This window comes from Crocodylus siamensis, chromosome 11, assembly GCF_052110815.1.
Source record: "Crocodylus siamensis isolate JL-2025a chromosome 11, ASM5211081v1, whole genome shotgun sequence".
NCBI lineage: Eukaryota > Metazoa > Chordata > Crocodylia > Crocodylidae > Crocodylus > Crocodylus siamensis.
This window is the reverse complement of record NC_143405.1, coordinates 63462730-63489697: the sequence shown is the minus strand read 5'-3', so window position 1 is coordinate 63489697 and position 26968 is coordinate 63462730. Positions and strand designations below refer to the sequence as shown.

Below are 26968 nucleotides of genomic sequence, written 5' to 3'. Positions count from 1 at the left end.
TCAACATAGAAAGACTCTCCGCAGGGAGGCCTGCATCTCTCTCAGTTCTTGATCATTCCTCCCAGACCGACAACTTTTTGGCACAGACGTTACAGGCTTTCGGGTTGTGACAAAACAGCCCTTCGGTTTTGTTTTAGCTGGGACGAGCCCAGTTTATGCTCCGTTCATTTCCACGGTGGAAATGGGCCCTGTTATGCCAGATTGCATTTCAGCAAGTCCCGCGCAACAGCACTGGGAGGAGGAGGCTTGGAAGATATGCAGGGTAATAAGGGGTGTATAATTAGAACGAATCTAAAAGTGGAAAATTGGGCTTAATAACAGAAGAATAGGCTGCTGCCTCATGTACCATGAGGGATCTCCAGAGCTAAGAATATGACAGTTTGGGTGGAGAGGCACTGCCCTTTAAATGAAGCAGACTTGTGCTCTCAGAGGATCAGATGCAAGGGAACTGCATAGCACCCATGGTGCAATTAAATACAGAGAATGGGTTTTCACCGAGCAGGTCACGCTGTGGTATGATCTCTCAGACTCTCCTCAGGCCGGTCAGCAAACTGTGTTTTGGGTGCCAATAGTGATCCCTCGCATGGCAAAGTCAGGCAAAATAATGTCTACGTTCCTAATTTCTTTGAACACGAGGAAAGTCAGCAGCACCCCAGCCAGCTAGCAGACTCATGGCAGGCTGCTCCGTTTGCAAACCACTGTGTCAGATGGGGAAATGTTTGGCAAAGCGGAAGATGGCAGATCCATCTCTGGGTGTGAGCAAGCAGGGGTGATGCAGCTTTTGAAAGTATCCATGCACTGATGGAGCTGGGCTGTTCTCACAGGGGGCAGATGACAGGACTAGGAGCAATGGGCTCAAGTTGCAGCAAGGGAAGTTCAGGTTGGACATAAGGAAAAACTCTCACTAGGAGGGTTGTAAAGTACTGGAACAGGTTACCCAGAGACATTATGGACTCTCCATCCTTGGAGGACTTCAAGACCCAGGTAGACAAGCTGCAAATGCTATTTCAACAAGTGATGAGGACCCAATGCCCAGTGATTGGAGGTTTTTAAGACCCCGCTAGACAAAGTCTTGGCTGGGATAATGTAGCTGGGGCTGGTCCTGCTTTGAGCAGGGGGTTGGACTAGATGAGACCTCCCGCGGTCCCTTCAACCCTCATTGTCTGCGATTGTGTGCACAGTGGCCCCCAAAGGATACCAAGATCTCTGTGGTCAAGGGCCTCGCTGCACGGTCAGATCCATCACTGCCAAAATGTCCTTGTTTTAAACTGGAATATCCCTCCAGCCTCCCTGGCAGATGTGGTACCTTATCCCCAATGCCCGCATGGAACAAAGTTCACTTCCTGGATGGCAAGGAGAGGACAGAAGGCCTGGTGGTTAAAGGACTAGGGTGAGACTCAAGAAACCTGCAGTCGATTCACGTCTCTGCCACACTCTCCCCAAGGCAGTCACCTAGGGCCAGATCCACAGAAGCATTTTGAGATGCTTAACCTTATTAAGGTGCCTAAGCTCTCACTGACACCTCCTTCAATCCTCCATCTGTTAAAAAACAATGAGGAAAAGGCTTCCCTTGCTCTGTTCCTCACTGATGTGGGTATGGGCCATGTTCCTCCCATGCCGACTGTGGTTTGTGGAGGGGATGGCAACAGACGGGCTAATTAACACAAGCAGTCATTTGCTAGCACACAGGCAGGCTATAATGCTATTTAAAAAAAAAGGCGAAGGTGCTTTCTACTTGCTGTGCTGTTGACGACGCAAGCCCCAGGGTGACATCTGAGAGCTACGTTTGCCCCTTCCGCCCAGACCAGGATCATTCGCTATTGAGAACGCAAACAGTAACCTTGTGCTTAGTATCACGGATGCCTGCTTGGATGCACTAGTCTCTCCTGCAGCACAGGGCACCTCTGAACCGATGGCCACGGTTGCTTCTAAAAGTTATTCCAGTCAGGGCAAATGGACAGCTTACTCTGCAGAGGTGTGAGGCCTGCAAGAAGAATGGGATCCACCTGATGAAGAGATGGAAAAAACATCTTTGCAGACAGGCTTGCTAACCTAGTGAGGAGGGCTGGAGGATGGAGACCAACGCCCAGTGTTCAGTGGTGAAGCAGGGGACCTGGAGGAAGAGCAAGCAGGAGGGGGAAATGGGAGGTGCTCACATACATCCTGAGAAATCAAGACAATCAACTGCTTAGCTCAGGTGCTTGTACCCAATGCACAGAGCCTGGGAAACAAGCAGGAAGCACTGGAAGTCCTTGCACAGTCCCAGAGCTATGACGTGATTGCAACAAGAGAGACTGGGTGGGAGCTCGCATGACTGGATCATTGTCATGGGATGGGAACAAACTGTTCAGGAAGGTCGGGCGGGGAGAAGAGGAGGAGGCGGGGGAGTTGCACTTTATGTGAAAGAGCCATATGATTGCTCAGAGCTCCAGTATAAAACTGGAGACAGGCCTGTTGAGAGTCGCTGAGTTAGGGTCAGAGGGGAGAGCAACAAGGGGGAGGTGGTGGTGGGGGTCTGCTGTAGACCACCAGACCAGAAGGATGAAGTACATGAGGCTTTCTTCAAACAGCGAGTGAAAGTTTCTTGATTACAGACCCTGGTTTTCATGGGGGACTTCAATCACCCTGACATCTGCTGCGAGAGCAATACAGCAGTGCGCAGGTAATTCAGGAAGGTTTTGGAGAGGGCTGGGGACAATATCCTGGTGCAAGTGCTGGAGCAGCCAAAAAGGGGCCATGCTTTTCTTGACCTACTGCTCACAAACAGGATTGAATTGGTGGGGAATGTAGTAGTGGATGGCAACTTGGGCAGCAGTGGCCATGAGATGACTCTGTTCAGGATCCTGAGGAAAGGAAGGATGGAGAGCAGCAGAGTAAGGACCCTGGACTTCAGAAAAGCAGACTTCGACTCACTCAGGGAACTGATGGGCAGGATCCCCTGGGAAGCCAGACAGCAGGGGAGAGGAGTCCAGGAGAGCTGGCTGTACTTCAAAGAAACCTTAATGATAATGCAGGAACAAACTATCCCAATGCGCAGGAAGACTAGCAGGTGTGGCAGAAGACCAGCTTGGCTGAGCAGGGAACTCTTCAGTAAACTAAACTACAAAAGGGCAGCTTATCTTTGCCTCTGTCTTCCTAAGTAGGGACCAGTTCAGCCACCTCCCTGCTGGGCCCCCCTCGGGCCCCGAGAGAGACACGCCTGGGCCAGGGGTTAGCGAGGAGTTAGTTAGGGTACTTCTGGAGAGGCTGGACGTGTTCAAGTCCGCTGGTCCGGACGATCTTCACCCTAGGGTTCTACAGGAACTGGCCGAGGTCATTGCGGGACCCCTGGCGCGGCTCTATGAGCACTCGTGGTGCTCTGGCGAGGTGCCGGAGGACTGGAAGAGGGCCAATGTGGTCCCTATCTTCAAAAAGGGAAAAAAAGAGGACCCGGGAAATTACAGGCCAGTTAGTCTGACCTCAATCCCGGGTAAGCTCTTTGAAAAAATTATCCTGGCACACATCCAGGAGGGCCTTGCGGGGGAATGCATGCTCAGGGGCAACCAACATGGGTTCATCAGTGGCAGGTCTTGTCAGACCAACCTGGTGGCCTTTTACGATCAGGTCACCAAATCATTAGACGCAGGGGTTGCTGTGGATGTAGTCTTTTTGGACTTCCGGAAGGCTTTCGACACTGTCTCTCACCCTGTCCTCATCAAAAAGCTGGGAGACTGTGGTGTCGATGCCCACACGGTCAAATGGGTCGCCAACTGGTTGGAGGGCCGCACCCAGAGGGTGGTAGTGGATGGGTTCTTCTCGACCTGGAAGGACGTGGGCAGTGGGGTTCCGCAGGGCTCGGTCCTCGGGCCCGCACTGTTCAACATCTTCATCAGTGACTTGGATGACGGGGTAGAAAGCGCCCTGTTCAAGTTTGCTGATGACACTAAGATGTGGGGGGATGTGGGTGCACTAGAAGGGTGCAATAGGCTACAAGCTGACCTTGACAGGTTGCAACGGTGGGCGGATGAGAATAGGATGGGGTTTAACACTGATAAGTGCAAGGTGTTGCACATGGGGAGGAAGAACCGGCACCACACTTACAGGTTGGGGAACTCCCCTCTTGCCAGCACGGAGACGGAAAAGGATCTTGGAGTCGTCATTGACTCCACGATGAACATGGGCCGGCAGTGTGGGGAGGCAGTCAAGAAGGCCAACCGTACCCTGTCATGCATCCACAGATGCATCTCGAGCAGGTCCAGGGAGGTGATCCTCCCCCTCTATGCGGCACTGGTCAGGCCGCAGCTGGAGTACTGCGTCCAGTTCTGGGCGCCGCGCTTCAAGAGGGACGTGGACGATATGGAAAGAGTCCAGAGGAGGGCCACTCGTATGATCAGGGGTCAGCAGGGCAGGCCTTATGAGGAGAGGCTACGGGACCTGAACCTGTTTAGCCTCCACAAGAGAAGGTTAAGGGGGGACCTTGTGGCCTGCTACAAACTGGTCAGGGGGGATCAGCAGGTATTGGGGGAGTCCCTGTTCCCCCGTGCGCTGCCAGGAGTGACCAGGAATAATGGTCACAAACTGGCGGAGGGTAAGTTTAGATTAGATATTAGGAGACGCTACTTCACAGTCAGGGCGGCTAGGGCCTGGAACCGGCTTCCAGGGGAAGTGGTGCAGGCTCCTAGCCTGGGGATTTTTAAAAGGAAGTTAGATGAGCACCTTGCCGGGGTCATCTGACCCCGGTGCTCTTTCCTGCTAAGGCAGGGGGTCGGACTAGATGATCTACCTAGGTCCCTTCCGACTCTAGCTACTATGAAACTATGAAACTATAAGAAGTTTAAACTTGGACAAATAACTAGGGAGGAGTATAGGTGCATTGCTGAGGCATGCAGGGATGTTCAGGAAGGCCAAAGTGCAACTGGAGTTGCAGCCAGCAAGGGATGTGAAGGGGAACAAGAAGGGTTTCTACAAATATGTCGGCAGCAAGATGAGGATCAGGGAAAGTGTGGAGCCCTGACTGAATGGGGGAGGCAACTTCGTGACAAGGGATACAGAAAAGGTTGAAGTGCTCAATGTCTTTTTTGCCTCTGTCTTCACTGGCAAGGTCAGCTCCCAGACTACTGCACCTGGCAGCACAGTTTGGGGAGGAGGTGAGCAGCCCTCAGTGCTGAAAGAACAAGTTAAGGATTACTTAAAAAAGCTGGACATGTACAAGTCCATGGGGACGGATGGGATGCACCCGAGGGTGCTGAGGGACTTGACTGATGTGATTGCAGAGCCACTGGACATGGTCTTTGAAAACTCATGGTGATCAGGAGAGGTCCCGGTTGATTGGAAAAGGGCAAACATAGTTCCCATTTTTAATAAAGGGAAAAAGGAAGATCCAGGGAACTACAGACTAGTCAGCCTCACCTCAGTCCCTGAAAAAATCATGGAGCAGGTCCTCAAGGAAGCCATTTCTAAGCACTTGGAGAAGAAAAAGATGATTAGGAACAGTCAGCATGGATTCACCGGGGGCAAGTCATGCCTCACCAACCCCACTGCCTCCTATGAAGGTAACTGGCTCTGTGGATGTAGGAGACTAGTGGATGCGGTGCACCTTGATTTTAGCAAGGCTTTTGATATATTCTTCCATAACATTCTTGCAGGCAAGCTAAGGAAGTACAGGCTGGATGAATGGACTATATGGTGGATAGAAAACTAGCTGGAGCATCAGGCTCAGAGGGTAGTAATCAATGGTTTGATGTCTAGTTGGCAGCTAGTATCAAGTGGAGTGTCCCAGGGGTCTGTTCTGGGGCCGGTTTTGTTCAATGTTTTCATCAGTAACCTAGAAGATGGGACACAGTGCACCCTCGGCATCCTGGGTTGCGTTGGTAGAAGCATTGCCAGCAGATGAAGGGAAGTGATTCTTCCCTCTATTCTGCACTCGTGAGGCCACATCTGGAGTCCTGTGTCCAGTTTTGGGCCCCCACTACAGAAAGGAAGTGGACAAATTGGAGAGTCCAGTGGAGGGCAACAAAAATGGTTCAGGGGCTGGGGGACAGGACTTATGAGGAGAGGAGGAAGGAAATGGGCTGATTGAGCCTGCAGAAGAGAAGACCAAGGGGGGATTGAATAGCAGCCTTCAACTCCCTGCAGGGGGCTGCAGAGAGGATGGAGCTGGACTGGTCTCAGTGGGAGCAGATGGCAGTACAATGAGCAATGGGCTCAAGTTGCAGCAGGGGAAGTTGAGGTTTGATATTAGGAAGAATTTTCTCACTAGGAGGGTGGTGAAGCACTGGAACAGGTTACCCAGAGAGGTGGTGCAGTCTCCATCCTTGGAAATTTTCAAGACCTGGGTAGACAAAGCCTCGGCTGGAATGATGTAGCTGGAGCTGGTCCTGCTTTGAGCAGGGGCTTGGACTAGATGTGACCTCCTGAGGTCCCCTCAACCCTCATTTTCTGTGATTCTAAGAACCGCTTGTAATTGGAGAGGGAAGGTGTCTTATTATCTGGACGTGCTCCTTTGGTTGGCTGCGTGTCCTGCCACAACTGGAGCAAGCAGAAATGGCATTTACAATTAACTGTAGAGCGTCATTTCCAAGGAAACCAGTTATCCGCTGGCTGGGGAAGGATAACAAACCCAACGTGCCAGGCAGCAGGACAGTTTCTTCAACCACCACCCCTCTCCTTGCCAACTGACAGCAGCATAGCACCCTCATTACCAAAAGTGGAGCATCCCCCTAGCCTGGCCTCCACCACTTCAGTCCACACCTTGGGAGGAAAAAAATGATGCGAAAATCAACCCCCACATTTTGGGCTGCACTTTGTGCCGGATCCACGGGAGGGAGGACAGGAGGAAACATCCCTCTCTCCCCTGAGCACCCATTATAAGGCCTCGCACCCTCCACCCCGGCCTTCCAGCCCACTGTAAGACACTGAGCTCACCAGTGCAAGACGGCGCATGTTCCTCCTACGTGCTAGAGAAGAGGGGGCCTGTGGCCTGACCCCATGCATATATTTTGTATATTTTTAAAGCGTTTTTCCTGGATGGGCGGAAACAGCTGGATGGATGCAGAGGTAGCAGTCTGTGTCCAGTCTACGGGTGCTTTCTAAGCTCCCTCCTTTCGGGAGTGGTGGGGACCCTCCAGTGCCCTGAGCAAGCACAGAGGAAGGATAAAGGGATGCCATTCTGCTTTGCCTCCCTGGAAGCAGCTTGGTGCTGTTGCTCAGTACTGTATTTTCAGTCCCCAACTCCCTTGAGACCCCGGCTCCTTTTCTCTTCGCTAACGATGCACCCACTGGTAGTCAGGACGGCTTCAACAATGCTGTCATTATTCCTCCCCTTTGCTCCGTCTCCAACGCTGCACTGCAAACGCCATAAACACTTCCAACAAAACCACGGCGTGTTGGCTGAGCAACGTCGGAGCCCAGGCATTTCAGCTCCTGCATATGCCTCAATGAGACGAGGGTTCCCTTTGCACAGGGGCCTTGGAAAAGAAAGCGAAAAAAGGTGGGGGGGGAACCTCTTTATTTGACAAGCAGATAAACTAAACTCATTTAAGGTATAAGTAGATCAGGCAGCTAATTAAGGAAATAGCCGATAACTTAATCAAGATCATTAGGGAAATCAGCATGCTGCTGCATTGATTTAAATGGTAATGTAACCAAAATATGCTTGCGTAACCAGAGCTTTCTTAAAAAAACACAAAACACCGTCGGGGAGGTGTGCTTCTGTCCACAGGCAGCACAGCCATGTAACACTGCTGTCTTGTATTACACCAAAAGCTGTGTACCATCTAAGGCTGATTCAGGAAAACACTCAAATCGCCTGGTCATTTCCTACAGACAGAAGGTTTAATCATCTCCAAGCGTCCGCCACAAAAATGCAAAGTGAATGATTCACACAGTGAGAAGCATTTGCCTTCCAAACAAGAACGGTCTTCTGCTCGGGAACACAAAAAATACACGTTCCTTCTCTCGACAGAAATCGAAGCAAGCAAAGTCAGGCCATAGGCCACTTGCTTGTGCTGTTTTGCGTCCACTTTACTCTTTCGCTAGCTCCTACTGGGACTGCGTGCGGGTCCACGGGCAGGGATATACAGTCATCCCACCAACATCCATTTATTTATCTGTCTCTCTGCTAGGGCACAGTTTAGCATCTGACAGATGAAATCAGGAACACGTCTATTTTTGGCTGCACGATCTCCATTGTTACCTTCCATCAACCAGTACCATGCTCTCAAATTTTGGTAGCTGGGTATTTTCAGAAATGCCCTAATCCCCTTCCCTCTGTTTGTTCTATCTGTACACACATGACCACTGTCTGCCTCTCTAATTACTCCACCAGTTGCACAGATAAAAACATCTGCTTGAAGAAGGCAGGAATCCTAAAGCATACAAATGATTTGCACTAGCTAAACAAATGCAAATACAGGAGGATGTTAAACCCATCTATAGCAGCAAACAGCCTGAGTAACTTAATATGGACTGGCATTCGGGAGAAGAGATGCTAGTTTGCATTTTGCTAGAAGCAGCCTCCCCCCCCACACCCAAACATGTGTCAGTCATGACTAATTGCTGAAGTTTTGAAATGGAACCTGCTTAATTCCAAACATATAAAAAAAACCACTAAGTTTTTACCAAAAAACAATTTTTTGTTGTTGCAATTTCTGAGCTGGTCTAATAAAAGGTATCATCTCTAAACCACAAGTTCTGGATTTTTGCACTTCTATTAAGTTTTTACTAGGTACTTGGAAGTCTTTGTTTTACTTAAAAGAAATGAAAGCTTTACTTTGCATTAGAAGGATTCCACACTCCCATCAGACTTTATGCTAACAGTTTCAATAAAAAAAAAGTCAACATCCAAAAGCTAAAAATAACAACACTGTATCTCATATTAAATACAGCTGTCAAAAGGTTCAAGATTTGCATTTTGTCATTCCACACAAAGCCCAGAACAGCTGAGATGACATACGCTACGTTTTGAAACCAAGAGCCAAAGATAAGCTGCAGACTCCCACAGAGTTTTACACCTAACTGAGTTGAAAACTAGACGTGGTCGAGAAGCTGGCAAGAGACAAAGTCCCAGTTGTGTCAAAGTTTTACAGCTTCCCTGGGTAAGCATGCTAGCAAGACACACGCTATCTACATACTATGAATAGTCGACGTCAGTAAAATCCAGCCTCGGCGCTGTAATTTAGCAGCAGTAGTTACGAGCCTTCAACTCCCTGCAAGTAACACAGTATTTCAGCCAGTGATGTCAGTCTCCCTGCCTACAAGCAAAGCCACGACGAGCTTGCAACTGGGTCCAAAAAAAATTCCCGTGGAAATGCCCTTTTGGACATAAACACTCAAACGCCTTATACTTTCCTTCAAACGCAATTACTTACCGAGGCTATATGGGCATTTATTTCATGTGCACAAAACTCGCCATGCAAAGGGGAAGGGAAAAGGAAAGGGAGAAAGATGGGGAGAAAAGGGAGGAGGAAAAACGTCTCTCCGATGTCTTCTTAATGAGAAAAGTGTGGTAGCTGGAGCATGCGGCAGAAGGCTTGCTGGGGCCCTCTGGGGTACTCGGTGAGAGGTGGAGAAGCATGCTCACTCAGGCCGACTACAGCGCTGCCATGCCGGCCGCTCCAGGAGCCCAGACACAGGGAAGTTACTTAGGTCATTTGGTGAGTTAAAGCTCTCCGGCTGCTGCCTCCAGTGTTCACAAAGCAACGCCCACTGCAGTTTTAGCTTATTGGAGAAAATGGTGAGCTATAACCCAATCCTGTGCCTTTACCCAAATTTAGATCCCACCGGAGCCAACACTCCTTATAGGCCTGTTGAGAAAGTTACCTTGCCAGTGTATAAAGGAAGAAAACACCCAGTTTCCCATACCTGAAAGCTTCCTATCTGGTTTGGAAACAAGAGGGGCATCTCCAAAACACAGAAATTCACTTAGTAGATGGATACAATATGATTTAAGCAAACACACACACACAAAATCAGGAAGGGAAATACTGGGGTTCCAGTCAAAGCCATACCCAAACCACGACTGTGTCGTGTAAGAAAAAGGTCAGAAAAATAGTTAGCACAACCCAGCAAAAGCGACCACAAACTCTGCAAAGTGTCCAAAAAAACAACCTCCTGGTAAGTAGCCCCCTGAATGCCGTTCACGTGTGGGGTTCTTGTTTCCACTGAGCTACACCTGCTAGGACTGTAGGTGTAGACAGGCTCCATCCTTTTTGTTGCACGCAAGGCTCTCACGCTCAGCCATACTGTTCAGTTCTGACATTTGGGCTGAGTTAGCGGCTACCAGCAAAATGATAAAGCTGCGGAGGTGTGACCTTTCAGCTTCCTGCTCCATGCACAATTTCCTAGACCCCTTCTGCTCCTGCTTCAAACAATGGCAGGGCACGGAAGAGGAAAAGAGCCCTTGAGAAAACGTCACAAGAGCAAAACACAGTAAGTTCTCACCTCCTACAGACACGCTCAACTTGCGCTGCGGTAGGCACCGAGTTGCCTTGTATCTTGGCAGAGGAAAGCGAGCTCATGAAGACTATGCATGGGAGAAACAAGTGTGGCTTTCAAAGACCTGGAGAAACTCTTTTGATATGTTGTTCCCAGGTTAAAGCATCCCACCCCCTTTTCCATTTCCAAATATCACCTTGCACAGGGAAAAGAGGCCTTGCAGCTACAGAGGACATTCAAAGAGACCACAAGCAAGCATGGAAAAGGCTGTCCTTACCAACTGCTGCAAGCTCATCCTTGAGGGGTGAGACAAGGAAAATGCCATTCACTGCTTTTCAGACCGATGGAGGAAAAGCAAAACGTAGTGGCTCAAACAGCGGTTCAAATGAATAAGCAAGACTATAGAAGTGAATTCAAGTCCATAAAAGCCTGTGCTCTCTATTTAGTTAGTCTGTAAGATGCATCTCAGCCCTACCTGAGTTGAGAGAGAGGTAGGTAGCTAGCCATGTGAGTCTGATCAAGATGCTCTCAGCCTTCCTGAGAGCTGCATGGTAGGAGAGATGGGGAAAATGTTTGGCAGCTGCCTCTCCCCAAAGGGAAGCATGCAGAAAAGGATCTACCAACATCAATATTAACATTTTCTCAGGGATTTATCAGAGTTTGGAGCTGACTTTCGACGTTTGGAAGTGAAGCGTACCTGGTACTTCACAAGGGAATTTCCTTCTCTTGAAGATCACAGCTGAGGATGAAGAGTGCACAGAGACGCCACCTGCAAGATCCTGAAGATCCTGGTTGAAAAAACACACATAGGCACCACCTGCAAGTCACTGTCTACTGGAAGACTGCATGGATTACGTGGGTCTCCAAAAGAGGAGGCTATTCTACACTTGGAGAAAACTGCTCAAGACAACCAGTCAGAGGGGTAAAACCCCCAAGCATTTGTTCTACCCAAGCTTCCGTGAAGTTTGGACTTCAACTGATAGTGTTTGCTTCGATTGGGTAAATTTTAGCACTCATTATAACATGACAGCAATTCAGAGCAACCCCAAAACTGTTTTAAGTTATGCCACAGCTGGCATCACAAAGAAGCCCACTTTAGCAGGGTACAGCAAAGAACCGGGCCTGGCTTCAAAAGGGTTTCACTGAGCTGCAAGGACACAACGGGCTCTGTTTTGGTGATGGGGATTTTGCTGGGTGGAAGCATTACTTTCAGGTAGGATCTTCTTTTTAATGCTTGCCTTATTGGAAGAACATGTGCTCAGGCATCTTAGCGTGGGAAGATTCAAGTTATTCCTGTTTTGCATAGATGGTCAAACACATGAATCGCATTCATGAAGGCTATGGGACGCGATTTTCTCCTACCATGATGTAAAAGCCTCCCAAAGGTGGAATCCATTAGGTTATAAATAATTTCCTTGCCAACCTCCTTTACTGCTGCATAAATCATTTTCTCGTATTTTATAAAGATGTTTCCCCAATATTGCATTAGCCTGAAAACTAATAAACATACCTTTAAAAATTCTCTGTATGCATCTGGAGCTGATTAGATGCTGCTTTGTTTTCCATTTATGAGTGTTAAAGAAAATTCGGTCACTCAGCCATGGTCATTTTGCTCATGTAAGCAGGCTGTTCTTTATTTACAAACCCGCTGCCCTTCTCGCCATTACTCCAACTCTCTATGCTCACTTTAAACATACTCATCTCAGTGCTACTGAAGTGCAGTCTACAAAATAATGATTTGAAAGTCTCTTCCAAAGCCCCTCTCTCTTTTAACTGCTCCTTAGTGAGGTGTCTGTAGGCATCCGCACATGCGCAGGAATGAAGTGGGGCTAATCGGTCGTCTCCTCTCCCCACCACCATATTTAAGGACTTTGCGGATGCTCAGTGATGACAGAAAATCTTGGCTCTCCAGTCATGTGGCTTTTTAAAACAAAAACTTCTGAAAAGATTATTGGGAAATGCATGACGGTGTCTCTAAAATGCCTTCATAAACTGGATGAGCCATTTGGAAAGCATTTGCAATGGCCTGATCCTCAACTTGTAAATCAGCGCAGCTCCTTTGACTTCAATTCCCTTCAAGCCAACGGACACACAGCACTGACGTTATGGGATGAGGTGGGCCCAGCCCAAGATGCTGGGGGCAAATATGGGGCTGTTTGGCCTGTCTCAGAGCCCTTCTCCACTGCCAGCTTGCAAAGTCCGTGCATCTTTTCTGGCTTCTTCTTTACGTCTCAGGGACTGATTCTACAGGGTTTTTTTACCTGTTTTCTATGAGAGGGCCACACACTGGTCCCCCAGGCCCCTGCATGAATAAGTCTATTTATATCCATGCAGTTCTCTCTCCTGCCTCTCACCCCAGTCCCCAGCACTTTATCTGCTTTGATGAGGGCAAATCCTGCTGCTCCTCTTTCAGTTTTCCCTCCAGCCACCGGCCCCTTAATCAGCTCTTCAGAGACTGCTGCCTCGATGACTTCCCATTAATTCCTGTTATGATTAACAGGTCGGTTCAGACAACTCCCGGCAATGACGAGGCTCAGAAGTGCAACTCTATCAAAAATTAGAAAGGAGAGTAATTATGGGCGCGCTGCCTCCCCAGCCCTTATCAGCTCCCGCTTGCATGGCTAGAGACATGGGAGAGGAGGAGGATGGCATTTGTGTGCCTCCAGCCTCAATGCTTTACAGCAGAAATGTCTCCAGGCAACTGAACTGCTCCTCCTGGACGGGCAAGATGTTGATTATCAAAGGGTGGAGGCAGGAACACAGAGACATTAGAGGAGCTCTCACTTCTCCGTGCATCTGTACCCCTTCCATTAGTGCAGATGGAAATTACCTGCACTCATCAAGGTGGTTTAGAAAATCCTCTTCTGAAATTAAAAGGAGCAAAATGGGGGAATAGAAATATATGAACCACCCCCCACCCCACCCCCAAACAAGCTAGCGTCCACTGAAAGCCCAAAGAGCAGCTTGCAACCACAGGAAATGCCCTGCATCCTCCAGCAGGCATCATCAGTCAATGGCAGGCACTACGGAGAGCCTGACTGAGATAAAAGGCGGCCAGGACTAGTTATAAAAGATTTGTAAAAAACGTTTAAGATCTCCAAACCTTTGAAGCCACCCACAGCTTGGCCAAGCTGCTTATTTTATTTGTTTTCTGGTGGGGATTTTGCTTAGTTTTCAGCTCACAATGTTTACATAAGCGACAGTCCCTCTGTCTAAACTGCTGCAGACGGGCAAGACAATTAGCGTAGCAAACCCCAGCTAGGAAACGGAGCTGAGATTGGCATGGGGCTTGTACGCCTTCATCTCACTTGAAAGTCAAGGAGTGTTTTGCCACTGGCCTCTGTGGGAGCAGGTTCGGGGCTCCAGATAGAAGACGCGATCTGCACATGCCCCTGTGAAGTCCTGGACCAGGCTGAAACCACTGCCCCGAAGTATGAAACTGTGGGACCAAACTCACTGATGGGTGGAAATCTGTTGAAGGCAATGGAGCCAGTGTTGGACGAGTGCTGAACAAGGCTTATTTTATTTTTAGAGCTGCTTTTCCCAAGGATTTTTTTTTTTTGCAAGTGCCCCTTATTCTGTTTCTTCCACAGATGCTTCCCTATTTACCTGGGAATAAGGGAAGAAAGCCCCATCACCCAGTGTGACCCACCTGCCTCTCCAGACAGGCAAGGGTTGCTAACCAACAATCAAACCAATGCCAGGACTTCTGGCTTGAACCATCCTGCCTGACGCAAATGTCCCCGGCAAGGTGACACCTCCCTCAGTGGGATCCACGTGCGTTCGAGTTGTAAAGCCATTAAAACGCTCCGTTGGCTGAGCAGTCCCAGGGCCCTTTGCACAACTATTTCCCGTGCCCTCTCGGGGAAGCAGATGGCCACCGCTGTGATGAACTGTCCGGGTGACTCCAGCCTGAGCGTGAGCGCGTGCATGTGTGCAATATTTCGAGGCTGCTTTCAAAGGCTGGCCATTAATCTGTGCGATGGAGCTTGTCTCCCTTAGCATTCGAATTATTTCTTGTCAGCGCAGGCAAGATAGACCGGTTCCGCTTGGCCTCACACCCCACCGCCCCTTGCCTCCCAGCCCCTGTCCTCGATATTACCCGTGCAGCTCACGAGACATCACTCCAAGCGTGTGTTAACATACAGAAGAATAGACTGCAGTATGAATATATAGATAAATTAGACAGCTAGGATGCTCGGAAACAGAACTCGGAGATTACATTTTTAATGCTTCACATTATGAAAAATATAACCATTCACTTCCTTGGGCTTAGGGCGCATTAGTTATCTCTCCCTCAGCCATTTCTTTTCCCTCTGGATGAATCAACAGTGACAGGAAGAGTTTCTTGAATTAGGGCCTGCTGAAAATGAAATATAAAGAGGACTCAGCGGGTAGGGTTACTTGAATTGTTTCTTGACCTTTCTAACCACTATACTACTAACATCTCCTTGACACAAAGACCAGGGGACATCCAGTACAAACCAGGGGATGTTGGTTTAATTTTTAAGTAGCTTTGGAGTGCAAATGCTCAAAATGTGTTCAGACAGTTATCACAAACGTCCATGCAAATGTCGGCCATTCTGCACGCGTAATCAGTACTGTTTGCACAGAAGCACACGTACGTTGTTACATACAAGTCAACTGCCCATGTACCACCAGTGCCATGGTACAGGGCATCACAATCCTTCTTAAACAACCTTGAATTAAGAGAACAGCTACAACCGCAGAAGCATAGGGTTGGACTTCCACATAGCTTGAGGTCCAGCTTCATCTCTTTTGTTGACCAGAGTCCACACCCTGCTTGGAAATCTACAGCCCAAAGGCACACTGAGGGACTGGATTTTATTTGGCACATCGTTGTATCTCTATTGAGACGATCTCAGCATCCCAAAGCAGGACTGAGAAGCTTTGTTCCTTTGAAGAGGAACATACCCCGGCAGTCTTTCCCATGCAAGTGCAGGGAGGCTGGACCTGGTCATCTGTAAGGTCCCTTCCAGCCCCTAACAACTATGAAAGTATGAAACTATTGACTCAGTGATGTCATGTGAGCATCACTGCTTTGATTCTGCAGATTTGGAGATGTTACTGTTGCATGCTGGGGGCAGTCCAGCCAGGCACCAAACCAGAGCACAGCTGTACCTGATGGGCAGAAACGAGCCAAAGGAGGATGCTAGACTCTATGCACAGTATCCAGGTTGTAGCCACATTGGTCTAGAGGCAAAAGGCACCAAAACTCATGGAAAAGGTGATATCTTTTATTAGACCAACTAGCTATTTACAAGGGCAAGTGTCAAATAAATAAAACAATTTGACTGTGTTTATTTGCAAAGGGGAGTGTGCCTGCAAGCTTGCAAATAAGTACACTAATTTGTCTGCAAATAGCTAGTTGGTCTAATACAAGATATCACCTCTTCCATGAGTTTTGAAACTCTGCGCATGGCACAGATGCACAATCACACTCTGCACTGGAAGCAAGCAGCGGAGACAGGAAGGGGGACACTGGGCACTGGGGAACATGGCAGAGATTCCCTCCCCCAGGAAGGCAGAGGGACAGGGGTACCCCAGAGCTGGGGGTGGGGAAGGGGTTGCCAGCTGAAATACAGACCAGGGAACATGCCACTGTCTGGGGAGTTTTCAAAGCTGCAGAAGAGTCGGCTTGGGCTTTGCTGTGGGTTTTTGGAAGGTGCAGAGGGGAAGGAGCCACTGACATTGTACTTGCTCTACAAGATCCCCCAGAAACCCAGACTCCAGGCACTTCCACTGTGATTAAAACACATGGCGCTCTACGTTCAAATCCCATCAAACAAAAACGATACATCGGGGCAGTCCACGCAACCCTACCAATACCTGCCAAGAGTAGTACTACTAGCGACATCCAATCTGCACAATAAATAAACGCACTTCACTGGGGTAGGATTTTTACAAAACTAAAATGGAAACAAAAATTCGCCCATGAAGACGAACGATGCCTACGGTAGCTTTTTTCCCCCCCTGTATTTGATTAACTATTCCGCACCATGTAACAAACCATTTCTCCTCCTTTACCGGTAAACCTCTGCATTATGAAATTAAGCCCAGCAAGGAAAGCAAGATCCCGTTTAGATTTCAAAAGATACTGCTAATTTTTTTTGAAACCCTGACTGCACTATATTTACACTTTGCAAAAATCGCTCAAGTACCTCTGACATTAAATATAAACACTAGGAAAGCTAGAATCATGTACTGTTTTTATCTCGACAGTCTATAGCACAGAGTACAGCTGTGATTTGCCATTTCATGATAAACCACCCTTTGCTTTTGATCATTCTCAGTGTGTAAGTGTGGATGTGAAAGCAAGATATTATCATGAAAAGAAAACAAGGGGGGGCGCACAATCAAAGAAATATAGGGATAAAAACCTGAACTCAGAGGCTTTTCAGGCATATTTTGTAGATACCAGAGGAGAATTTCCCTTAAAGCAATTCAAACCCTTCCATAAGGATATAATAAACCTAAAAGAAATGCTTGTTGATCTTTGGCACAGAGATGGCCCTCATGTATTTTTCAAGGAAGCTGACTCTAGCCAGGCCTCATCTCTGCTAATCCCAGATTATTTACATCTTCTGCAGTTATTTCCACTGCTGCTGAATAACCACTGCTCCTCAGCAGAGCAGTGCCAGGAAAGAATAAACCCTGTGTCTTTTTTTCCTGCTCTCCTACACGTACTAGTGGTGAGCAGGCTAAAAGAAACACAACAGCATTAACAGCAGTAATATTTTAATTAAACTGCATGAAAAGGCATGATCGCTACTCCTGTCATCTGAGACCGAGGGAACCCAGGACAACAAATGGTCAGGACTACACATATAGGGAGTCCTATATCTAGGACATCTTTAAAGTCCCTGTTTCTGGAGTCAGGTGATTACAGGATCATTTCCTCCTTTTTTTTTTTTTTTTAATGTGTTTTCCCGGTCTTAATTTTTGGAGCACGTGGGGTTAAATCCTAGCCACGCTGAAGTTAACGCCAAAATTCCCTTGGACTGCCGGCTTGAGAAGGGGAAGGCAAACCAGAAGAACGCAGAATGTATTCCTTTGTCAAATCCCCTGGCTTGTGAGACCGTCTCCTGATTTTGGGGGGCCTGACTGATGGTTTTTGAGCACTCAAGGTTAGCAACACGGGATGCCTGAGCAGAGGCGCTCCCGCTGAGCTGGAATGTTTCAAAGCACTTTGTGCACTTTGCTTTCTGTTTCAGCTTCAGTAATAATAGTTTCCAGCTACACAGGCTGCCTTAATTTCTCATCTTTGCCTAATTACCACTACCCTGTAAAAATATACAAATGGCTACTTACCGAGGAGAGAAAACTATTAAATATTCTTAAACAGTAGGAGTTGCAATTGGCACATTAATGAGATCTTTAATGCTTCCTAATCTGCTCGCCTGAAAATCAAATTGTGTGCACATATACACGAGCCTGGTGGTTTCCCAGCACAAGGGAAATCATTTTAATATAAGTTACATTACCCCTGATCTTAAAAACACTGACTGCTCCACTGCCTTGTGGCAGTTTGGGGCACTTCCAGAGGCATCCGCTGTGCATGGATGATGATGATGATGATGATGAAGCGAGTGTCAACACACTCATATACTGGAAGCAGGAGGGCCAGAAAACCAGCAACAGGTAGAACGGTCCATGTCAAAAAGACCTTGCGTGCCCAAGGAGAGTAGTCAGGGCATTCACAGATGATGGGGTTGGCCATCTGAGCTTGAGCGGTCATTAGTTTTCTGGCTTGTGTTTATTAGACTGGAGTGCAAAGCATGGTCTGGATCTGGGACTTCGAGGTCTAGGGCCAGGGTAGCAGCTTGTCTCTGGATGTCAAGGCAGGGAATGCCTGAGAGAACTGGTGAGCAGTCAACTGGTGTTGGCATAAGGCAGGAATGGCCCTCATGACACTGTTAAGGCTGAAATCCAGTAGCTTACTGGGCATGCTCTGGCCCCATACTGGTGCACGGTACTCAGCCGGACCACACGTAAGTGCCAAAGCAGAGGTACAAAGTACTTGGAAACTTGCACCCCAGAAGGTGACGGATAAAAGCTCCTCTGCTGTGAACCTTACCCTGGGCCCCTTCTAGATGCTGGCGGTAGGTAAGGGTCCAGTCCAGCTAAGTAAGTAACAGTGTGACAAGGTTCAAGCTTCTGGTCATCAATCTTGGCTTAAGATCGGAGTGATTTTGGCTTCCTCCAAGTGGAAAGTCAGGACATTTGGCACCTGATGGGATGAGTCCTTCATCCCTGTGCAAATCACTGGCTAATGAGGTTAAGGAATGAACCGAGACGTGCCACAGGTGAGCAGCTTGGGGATGTCCACAATCCAGCACCATGTAGAGATTGCCATGGGAACTGAGAGCAAGCTGGGCTGCCCACAGCACCACACTGAATCGCGACAGTATAGATGCATCGGCACAGCGCTCAGCCTTGGTTAATTCGCCGAGAAGCAGGCTGAGTGCCACGCTGGCACAGCTAGATCACTGCCAGTTCAAGAGCAAGCTTGGTATTGCACCGGGGAGACATACCCTACCTCTCCAACACAGGCTGCAGCCAGGTGCTTGAGCTGGAGGCTGTAACAGCGCAATTCCCTCACCGTGCAAATCAGACACGGAGAGACACGCACCCAGAGAGCGAAAAAGGTGAAGCGAAACTGTGGCTCTCAGTCCTCCTTCAGCGGGAAAATTATATCGAGGCCTCATCGGCCCATCTTGCTCCTAGCCTGGCCGTCACCAGGATCGCTTATGCATTGACATGATCCTGCATAACCAAGACTGACCGTGGCTCACTCCCCTCCTTTGTGCTGTAGTGTCAGCATCCTTCGTGTGCACGTGTGTTGCTCGCACCCAGGTAGTGTGATGCTCTCCCTGCCTCCAGCCAGGAAGGGCCAGACTACATAGGGAGCCTACTGAGCCTGGCGCCTCCTCAGCTAACCGAGCCAGAGCCTTCAACTTCTGCTGCAAAGCCTCAGGCTTTTAAACAAGAAGTCCCAGGTTTGCTCCCCACTGCTGACAGCCCACCCAGGAGTGCAGCATTTCACATACCCGCAGAGACCATGTATGAAAGGTCAACGCAACAGACAAGGAAACAGGAAAGCAGTGCACCCTAAATCTACACAAGCTCAACCGTGCTGCAAACCTGATATGACCCACAGCCACTGAATGTCGGATTTCGACCAATTCCCTTTCCCTGGGTCACTGGCTGATTTTGTAAAGAGTCTTTGAATCACAGATAAGGTCATATTTGACTTGCTTAAACTACAGTCCTGACACTCAACTAAAAAAGAGCTGTGCTCCTAAATTCAGAGGTGGCAGGGGGTGCAGGGAGGCCTGGTTTCAGAACTGGCCCCAAGTGCCAATACTTCACAGAGCGGCACTGCCCACAGTGCACAGCTAGGTAACATCTGGGGCACCGTGAGAAAGGGCAAGATACTCCAGAAAAGTTGCCTGATGTGTGGTGGGCCTGTCTGCGGCAGGCGGGGGTGCGCTGCGGGTGCTATCCCTATGCACGTGTTCTGCATAAAGCCTGATGCAATGCATAAAACCCCGATGCAATACCATTCCCAAGAGCAGCAGACAAGACTTTCAGAAGTGCACAGGGATGGGATTCTCCGACTTGCTGCTAACATCACTCAGCAAAATCCTTAAACTCCCCAGGCATCTCACAAAAGCCCTTTGTTTGGGGAATACCTGTATTGAAGCAACTAGCTGGTGTCACCTGAGATCACAGATCCCCTTGCTCTTGTGAACAAAGGTATGAACTGAGTCCAGTTGGCAGGATTTGTGCAGAAAAGTCTCCCCTGAACATCCCCTTCCCATGCCAGAGCCAGAAAGCACCGCATAAAACCCCCCCTGCAGCGTGTAATGCAAAGGGAAGAGGGAAACAGGCAGAGCTGCCTAGGTAAAACAGGCTAGAAGAGCTGCGTCAGCTTAGGGCTGGACATGAATGTCGTTCTACATCTTTTTTAACAACCCTGTTCACGCACGCTGTCTGGTTCAGTTTGCTTTCTTCCCCCTGAAACAGACTCCAAACCAAGCCTTGCACATGGTGAAATCCATAGGAAGCTTAACATCTATGTGGCTTTTCTGTAAACATGAACATGAATTAAACAGGCTGTGGCCAAGAGGCGTGGAGCCCTGCAGGGCCGAGCCATATAATGCATTACAATTAGCAGCGCTGAGCAGCGGTTTCAGTGAGGCAATTGTGCTTGCAATCACAATATCAGATCAGTGATCTGTTATTAGGGATCCGCTATTCCAAACAGATCCCAACAGCTCTGCACAGCCAACTTGCTTCTTGGCTCTCATTGCTGCAGTGCTTTAAGCCACATCCTCCTCTCTGTTGCATTTTGCAGCTTCTTTGCTGTGCCCCCGCGCCGATTCCTGATGGCCACTGGGATCTACCCTGAGTTATCTCCGCTGGGGCCATCTGCACCGGGATACGTCCCAACAGTCACAAAAGTTCCCATCTGTGCCAAAACACTTTGGGAAGAATCCCTTCACCACCTTTGCTCTGCCTCCCCGCACATACCTCGCAATAAATTCAGAGTTAAATTATCACAGGTCAAGTGCTACCCATGGCAGGATGTGAGCAAAAGCATCAAACCCTTCGAGACACATCTGCTTCTTCAGGGAGTGGCGGGGTAAAGAGATCTTTATCTACAGGCTCCTCCATAATGGTATAAGCCTTTGTCTGGGATCCCTCCATCCTAATCCACCCCTGACCTGTGAAGTGCTGCTCTGCTGGCAAAAACCATCCAGGTGTGAAATGAATCTCCAAGACCAACATCACTGCCACATCCCAGTAGGAAATGCTACCATCATGGGAGTGCAGCACGGACACCTGCATCCTCCCGCGGGCTGAACTGGCAAGGATCATGGATAAACAGGAGAACGGTCATTGTAACCTCGATCCTATATAAATGTTGCCTGTCACCAGGTAGTGAGAGCACCATTGCTATACCCCCAGCCAGAGGAACCCATTCTAAAACTGAAAAGCTACAAGAAATCGCCAAATCCTTGCCCTTACTGCATGTCAGCCATGCAATTCCAAGGTACTAAACCACATGATGGAAAGAGCTGCAGTTAACTCTCCTGGTCACTTGTCAGAAACAAATAGTGCTGTCATTTCCCATTTCTGCTTCTGTTATTGTTCCTGTGCCTTTGGAAAATAATCCAATTATACTTAACCCTATTAAGTCCTTTGTTACACTGAACAAAGCTATGGGAAACACTCTGATGACTCTTAAGTAAATAGCTATATGGCTCAGGGAGAAGTTTCAAATTGATAAAAAAAATCCATTTAACTGGTAACTATAAATGGGGAAAAAATATTTGCTTCGTAGAGGACATAGGTGGAGAAAATAAAGTACAATATATTTCTTATAGACTGGGAAATAGATTTATCTGAAATCAAAGCTATAAATACACTCAGCTATTAAAACATTGTATAAGTTCTCACATCATATAAACTTCAGAAGAAAGGCAATCATCAAGTCCTTATTAAATGTTCCCATGCAGATGCCAAAATATATTAAATTACTTACATGTAATATATGGAAACCAGCTGAAGGTTTTTATCACATATGGGAATAAAGCAATTTATAGAGAGAAATGAATATCAAAGATTGATCTAAAGTAAGGAAAAATAAATGTAAATCCTCCATGCTCTAAGTCAGCCTCTTAGAGACAGATCTTTTTTCAGTGCACCAATGGGATACTAGGAAAATTACATAAATTATAGCTGATACTAAGGAAACTATGTTTCTGTAACATGTCTCATGGGATAAGGGAGCATGAGTTTGTTGAACGTCATACCCACTTCAGATAATGCCAAAACAGCCTTTTTTTTCTTGTTTAACAGAAAAAGTAATCACATTATAATTGAAGGTTGATATTTTCACTGATCATCCTGAAGTCACTTTCCCTGAATAATCCAACTGATATTAAAAAAGAAAAAAGAGAGGCAGTTACCAGACTGTTATTCTGATGCTGGAGTAGCAGAAAGCTGCTCAGGATCCTCTCTCTAACCGTCATATAGCTTTTCTACTGCAAACTCATGCATCTGAACCATACTCAGCAAATCAAAATGCTAATTCATATTCCTTTGAGGATCAAACTGCAAGAACAGTGAACACCCACAAGGCTTCTTTGAAGCTGCCTCTAACCTCTTCCACTTTCTTTTTTCTCTCCTGAGTGCGTGTGTTGCTCATCGGTTGAAACTTTGCCTGATCGTTAACTGATTTTCAAGGCCAAAGACCCTCCATTGAAACTCCAACTGAATGTGCATACTTGCCTTCCTTTTAACATCTCCAATGGCTCTGATCCATGCAAACAAATAAATCCACCCCCCTAAGAGAGCCATGGCCCTGGCTCCACACCCTTCCTGGTTTTCCCGTGGTGCATCAGGGACCAGACCACTGTCCCAAAATACCCCGCAAGTGTTTTTTGTCTCAGTTCTCTCATACACATAAGGTTGCTTTTAAAAGGGAGCTGCAAGCTAATGCTTCAATGCTGTGGGGTCCTGTCCATGCGTTATAGCTTATGGTGCAGTTATCTCTTGTGATTCAGCCTGGCAAAAAGCCTGGCTCTGGAGAGGCAGCCGGACCTGACCCTGTAAGAGTTACAGGGGGAAAGACAAGCACGGGGGCAGGAGTTAGTCGCCTGAGAAAGACATCCCGGCTAGCTGAGACTTGGAGGAGCGAAGTCCAGGACAGGGAGGGGGCAGGTGGAAGAAGGGAATAAACAAATCAATCCACTGATCCAGAAAGCAAGGCTCAAGACCTGTTTTCACTGTTGCTTTATTTTTTTCCCTGCAGAAGCTGATCTTGTAGAGCTGATCAATCGGTGGCAAAGTCTCCATTCAAGCTGCAGGCCCTATTTCAACAAGTGACGATGACCCATTGCCCAATGACTGGAGGTTTTTAAGATCCAGCTAAACCAAGCCTTGGCTGGGATGATGTAGTTGGGATTGGCCCTGCTTTGAGCAGGGGGTTGGACTAGATGTGACCTCCTGAGGTCCCTTCCACCCTGAATTTTTTTATGATTCTGTGATTTACACACACACGCTATCCGTGCACGCACGGGTCTGGGTGCACAGGTGCCGGAAAGCTGGCAGACCCATCAAACAAAGCCTAGTCTCTGCAAACAGCAGCTGTCAGGCTTTCTGGAAACCCCTTTTTGATTTATCCAGGGAAAGCTTACGGCTAAGTTCTGCCTCAAAGATCCGGGGGTGTTGAGAGAGGACCCTGCATAGAGGAACCTTCCAGATGCACTTTCCGGGGGTGGTTTCGTTGCTCAGCTGAGCACTATGGCAGGGACCCTGCAAAGGTAACCAAAAGCTGCTTTTGTCCTTCACTTTCTCCTTCCTGTGCTTGCAACAGGTGCAGTCTGAGCAGACACAGAAACCTGGCACGCACACGCACATGCATGCTTCAGGGACAACAGTGTACCCAGTTGGCACCGCTGAGACGCACCTTGACTAAGAGCTGCATTCATTGATCTTTTCCACCAAAACCTTTCAGATGAAAGCGGCAGATCCGTGCATCGACTGAAAACCACCGCCTGGGGAAAATCGGCTGCATTATCACTTCAGAGCCCGCTGCAAAGATCAGCCTCTGAACAAAGGCTACAAGGCCTGTCGTGGCGCGGAGGGACTGTGTTTACAGGGAGCTGCCACCTGAAAAGAAGCATTCTTCCCTTTTTCTCTGAGCATCCTCATTCATTCCCCAAAAAGGCTTTAATGTTCATGCCACCGTACAAGAAAGTGGGGCTTCTCCAGGAACATGCAGAGCTTTGAGCCGTCTGCTGAATGAGCACTGAAAGATTATGATGGACAGGGAGAGCCAGAGACCTTATCAAACAGGGCTGTGGCACGTACAGAAAGCATCTGCCCAAGGAAAGGGCAGATCATATCACAAGGGCAGGGAAAGGCTAGTGGCTTCTGCACTACATGGACCATCTTTTCCCTCTCTCCTTTTCTGCCTGCTTCTGTGCATTCGCCAGCCCCTGCTATGGCCACAGAGCCTTTGCCAGACATCAAGGTGGGATCGAAACTACAGAGAAACTCAATCCTTTCTATACCTAGTCTGGCTATGAAGATAATTGGAGAAAAGCCCTACATACAGGCCAAGAATATACATCTAACAGCAGAGAAAATGGGGCAAGAATGTCAAAGACGCGCGCTGCCAGTTCGCATGGTTTTATTCTTCAAGCTTGGGCTCTTGCAATCTTGTGATTAGGTGCAAATTTAGACTCTCATTTAAAATACAAAGGAAGTTTCTATCCTTGGCGGTTCAGAGAAAAAGGCAGAAAACGGGACTGAGTTTGTTCTACAGGCTCACAAATGCAAAGGGGGAGGAAAAAGGGAGCCTGCTGCTTCCTGCTTTGTAAAGGACACTTCGGGCGGGGGGGTTGCCGATCTCAGTCGTGAGCACCTGGTTTTGTTCATACAAAGGTGACTCGCTTTCAGAGAGAACCCCAGTGAACCCGTTTCTTTTTGGCTTTCTATAAAGAATGAGGCTAATTATACAGTGACCCCCCCCCCAATGACTTTTGAAACTGTCTAACAGTGCCAAGGACATGGCTCTATTACACGACCTCTCTCTCAGCTGTTATGCCCGACCCCAATGCAAGGCAGCACTTAAGCAAATGCTTATTTTTAAGCCCATCCTGTGTTTAGTAAAACATTTAGGCACATGCATCGTTTCAGGCATGTGGTTAAGTCCCACTTCTGTCCAAGACATGCTGTAGCACAGGGCTGGCCTTCTACTCTGGATATTGGAAGAGGAGCACTTTAAAGCAGCGATGGGCATTTACTGCTCATGGATGCATGCCAGTTGATCCATTTCAATTGCTATGTCTGCCTGCCCTATCCCGCCATAAGTGAAGCTAAGCCACAGCAGTGGTTGTGGCAGTGCAGGATTGCAGTTCAGCAGTCGTTTACCGTGGGATAGAGCGGAGGGATGAAACATGGCAAGTGGATTCAGCTGAACCATGGTAAGATCTCCTCTGTCCCCCTTAATTCAGCAGAACTGCTGTCTGCCCGCACACACTGCTGTCGTGTGGCAAGTCCCTGGAGCAATCACCTCGCAAGCTCTCTCCCTGCATCTTCAAGGAAGCTGAAAGCTATTTAATAGGTATATTTTAGCTCTTTGCTATTTTAACCACTGTCAGCACCACTGATCAATCATGCCGCTTTGCTTGGCTTTGTGCATTAATATCTCCTTTGTGATGGTTATATTGCATTAAACATTAAGTGCTTCGGCATTAGGTGCTTCCTTCCTTCCAGTGATATGGTCGTAAAGGATAAGTCATAATCTAATAGACCAAAACTAACCCGGCACTGGGTGCCGATTTATCGATACGAGGCTTGGTCCTCCATTGAACCGGATGTTGTGTTCTCACTTGTTAACTAGGCAAAGAGGGTGAAAGGGGTCCAGGATGCTACTCGATGGGAATGGGAACGGGAACATTTCATATGCTCTTTGGTTCCCCTGGAGTTAACAACTGCATATAGATACAGGTCGCAGAGAATGATGCGTGGTGTCATGTGCGGCATTAATGAGCTACTGCCTGCTTATTATGGTTTGTCAGAGACCACTGTGAGATAAAACAATTCCTTGAAAAAATACTAGAAAAAACGTTCAATGATTCTAGTTACACAAACAACTGAGCCGGGTTATTTCTTCTTCTTAAAACCAGAAAAGCACAAAAGCATGAGGGTTTTCACCTGAGAGGCAACCGTAGATTATTTTAAGCATCTCATTTTTTTTTCTTTTAAATATATAGTCTGGAAGCACTAGACACACCATTTGGGAATGGTTATTTAAATCCACTCCGATGTCAAGTAAGCTTCATATTAAAAGCACTCATTAAAAAGATTTAAATTCAAATTACCTGTAATCAATCAGGATCTCTCGCACTTGGGATGAGCTTCTTCCTGCCACCTTATCCGCTGGGAGCAGCGCCCGATTCTCATACACAAGGCTTGGAAACCTGTCTTTGCCCAACTTTTGGGAGGATTGTCGGAAAGTAGAGCTGGAAGGGACCTCACAAGGATATCTAGTCCAGGCACAACTGTACCTGGCTAAAGCATCCCCACTAAATGTCTGTCTTGAGCATTTCCAGGAATAGAGATTTCCTCTTAGTTTTCAAGCAAGTGAAAACTCAGCTTTACAATAACTTCCTAATCACTTTTCCTGCCCACTGACAAACCAAGTTGCTCCACTTCACCTAGGGACAACACTGGCAGGGTTACCTGGAAACCTGTCGCTTGCAGATACGTACACTGAAGTGGAAGCTGGCATATTAAAATACCAGCTATGTCCCTGCAGCAAAAGCCAGTGGAAAGTAGACTTGGATAAAACAACTGTTGGGACTTCAGGGGTGTTGACTGTAGCTGTGTCGGTCTAAGGACACAGGCAGACAAGGCTCTTTGGGTAAATCTGATCTCTTTTATTAGACCAACTCAAATACTTGGAAAAATTCTTCCTTCTGGTACAAAGGAAGAAGATTGTTTGTATCTGAAA

The 26968-nt window shown here is 47.8% G+C and overlaps 1 protein-coding gene across 5 annotated transcripts in view; it reads right to left on the bottom strand.

Annotated features, from left to right (window-relative positions):
* PRICKLE2 (prickle planar cell polarity protein 2) overlaps positions 1-26968 on the bottom strand; it is a 165026-nt gene that overhangs the window by 76648 nt on the left and 61410 nt on the right. The window contains exon 4 of one of the 5 annotated variants that reach the window (XM_090021321.1): positions 11111-11201. The exons of 3 other annotated variants lie outside the window; for them this stretch is intronic. The gene's annotated coding sequence lies outside the window, so the exon portion shown is untranslated. Of the gene's footprint in view, positions 1-9347; positions 9639-11110; positions 11202-26968 lie in introns of those variants that run through there. One more of the 5 variants, XM_090021319.1, reaches the window with a different exon arrangement.